Below are 3,063 nucleotides of genomic sequence, written 5' to 3' on the forward strand. Positions count from 1 at the left end.
AGATGCCTTGCAGGAAAGAGATCAAGATGACTAGAAAAATGGTAGACTACAATTCACAAGATTCTCCTTATGGATCAGATGAGCAATGCAGTGTTGTTAATTCTTCTGACTTAGTAGACACATTGAGAAGCTTGAAGGAAGAAATAAGGAGTTGCAAATTAGATAATGACAGAATCATACGGGCACAGAAGAAAAAAGTGGAGGTTAATGCAGTAATCCTTTAGATTTTATCAGAATTGAAATGATAGGGGCCACTTCGGATCAGTCATGGACAGGAGGAAAAAACTAATGGGGCATATGGCAGTAGGTCTCCTGGTGGGTACAGGTCGGATAAAGATTACACGACTAGGGATGGCAAGTTCTTGGATACACTGATAGGAGATGTGATAGACACAGGTACTATTATAGTTCTTGTTTTGACAGGCACTATGATCATCGTCATTATCATCCTTATAGGAGTGTCACACGGAATTTGTCAAGGGTGCGGACACGACTGACCTTCCTAGAAGTCTAAGACATTCTAATGACAAACAAGACAAAATGGAGTGATCTTTCTCTAAATACACCTTTTACAACATGAAAACTACAAGTGTTTAGGCTTACCTTATTCCAAAACGCTGTTGTTGAAGTCCGTTCTTGACGATCCGGATGAGCTCCTCCTTCAAGTCAATTCCTGCAACCACAAACAATCAAACAATTACCAAGCACTTGCATTTCATATAATAAAACATATATTCAACATGCAGACCAAGGAACACATGAAATAACTCATTAACACAAGCTATTGAGAAAAATAAACCAGTTTGTATTAATAACGAAACAAAGAAACTCTTACAACCTGGCCTTGGTGTTGTGCAAGTTCCTCCCAGGGTCCATCAAGGGTTTTCCTCTACTTTGACAAAGCTCACCCTCTCCCAAGTAGAATCAAGTGAAGACAATCTCTCCTCACAAAGGCTCTAATGGAAGACCTAAATCCTGCAGCATTTACCCAAAGAAAATGTATAGCTCCAACCTCTCCTCCTTCTGGCTCAATGCCTTTATTTATAGTGCTGTAAAGAGGTTATTCAGGTCCACTATCAATGGGATCATCCCCCTCTATGGGTGGGATAGCTCCCTTATTGATGGGATAAGTTCCCCCTTAATAGAGATACATGAACCAACTGGAGGCGCATCCATTTCATCAAACCGACCTCTAGAATGTTCTAGAAGTAACCACAAGTAACTTTTTCAAGATAAAACTCGCGCATTTTGCCTTTTACAGAGGGACGCACCTGTCCCTTAACATACAGAGCGTCCATGGACGCAGATTTTGTGAACATGGTCAGCGTCCCCGCAGGTAAGGCTAGAGAGAACCTGCGACCCCAGAGATAAACATAGTTTTTACAAGACTTTCTCTCTTCTTTGAGTTTGAGATGGATAACAGAGGCATGAGACTTGCCTAAGAGGGTAGCATGACTGTTGATTTGAGCCATACTAACTGTAAGTAGTCAAGGTGACATTTTTTAGTGTAACAGATTGCCCCCTAAAGTGCGAAGCCTGGAATAGAATAGGGTTTTGTAATTCTAGGAAGGGTGAAGCGCTTTATCATTTCAAGGATTGCCTTGTGGATGGCCTGGTTGGAACCTGCAATTTTCAACACAAAATACATGGATAAGATTATATCATCACTGAGGTAGGCATTCCCATACTCAGATTCAAAACTTTAACTAATGGACTAACTATTCTGATACAGGAATGATCTTGCAGTACATCATTTTTATAGACTTTTGTAGACACAGTATGGACGCAGCCATCTGTTTATGATTAGTCTACATAGATAATGAATACAAAACTCCTCGCAGCCTGGATGGTAGAAACTAGATCCAGGGTCTTTACTTCTACTTCCCGAATTGGTACGATTCTAGCCATGTGATTAAATGATTCGATGTCGAACATGGTAGAAACCACTTGATTACCAGTCAATGATGTAAACTGTTAACAAGCGTGAGAGAAACCACCAGTAATGTCAATGGTTTTCAAAGTACCAAGCACAACCCGTGAAATGTGAATAGATGTTTTGATGTCGAACACTTCACGGAATCCTCTGATCGAAAGTCAATGATGTAAACTGACGTCAAAGGCGAGAAACCTGCCATTGATGCATGCAGACTTCAAGGTACTGTCGATTCCTAAGTCATCTTTCTAGATAATGTGTCGATGTCGATAGAAAGCGACCCGTTGCAGGCAAGCCCGCAACACGAAATCATTGTTCAAGTTGAAGAAATGTTGCTGTAAGGACTGACTCAGGGATGGTCAAATGGATGACAAGTATTTTGCAGATGAAAGTTTTTTCTTGCAGACCTCTTGAACACATAACGACACAACAGATGGCTTGGTAACAAATAACTCAAAGTTATTTCCCGGAACCCGGTTAAAGACTTTCAAAGTGATTTGGTCAACTGTGAGGTAAAAGATTTCCCAACCCAGGTGAATGAAAAGTGTCGTGTTCAAGAGCGGTAATAAAGTTTCTTCTGAGACAAAAGGTGACAAACAGGTTCATTCTTCTCTCTTTTCCCCCACCATTTCTGGCAAGTACCTCTTTATTTTTAACAAGCTTGAGGAGGATAACATATGCTTGATTATAAGCTCATCCTTCGGACGAGTCCAACCTAGTTTAAATTCGAACCCTAGGAAGGAGTGGTTCGTTCCTGTTTGTAATTGAACAGGTCCTCTACTGTAAAAGTTTAACGAGCCCAGTATAGGAGAAACTCAGCGTTTTTCAATTTTAGAGAGTCTGAAAAAACTTAAGGAAACTCCACGTTGAACTTTTTCGTATATTTGTGTCCCTCAAGCCCGAAAAAGTATAAAATAATACCTGGGGGAACCGCTTGATCTTGCGACCAAGGAGTACTTTCATAATAGTGTCGTCAACCTGAAAAGTAAAAAGCGATCAAGGACACGTCGTTTTATTTCCTTATCGAGTTTGAAACGACAAAAACCCGGCAATCTTTTCCTGATTTTACGGTCAGAAAAGAGCTAAAAGGGGACCGTCTTTTAATTCCGTTTTAACGAGTGTAAAAGAAA

Source organism: Pinus tabuliformis, chromosome 1_1, assembly GCF_031772625.1.
Source record: "Pinus tabuliformis cultivar Carrire ecotype Pingquan chromosome 1_1, CPIR1, whole genome shotgun sequence".
In the NCBI taxonomy this organism is placed as follows: Eukaryota; Viridiplantae; Streptophyta; class Pinopsida; order Pinales; family Pinaceae; genus Pinus; species Pinus tabuliformis.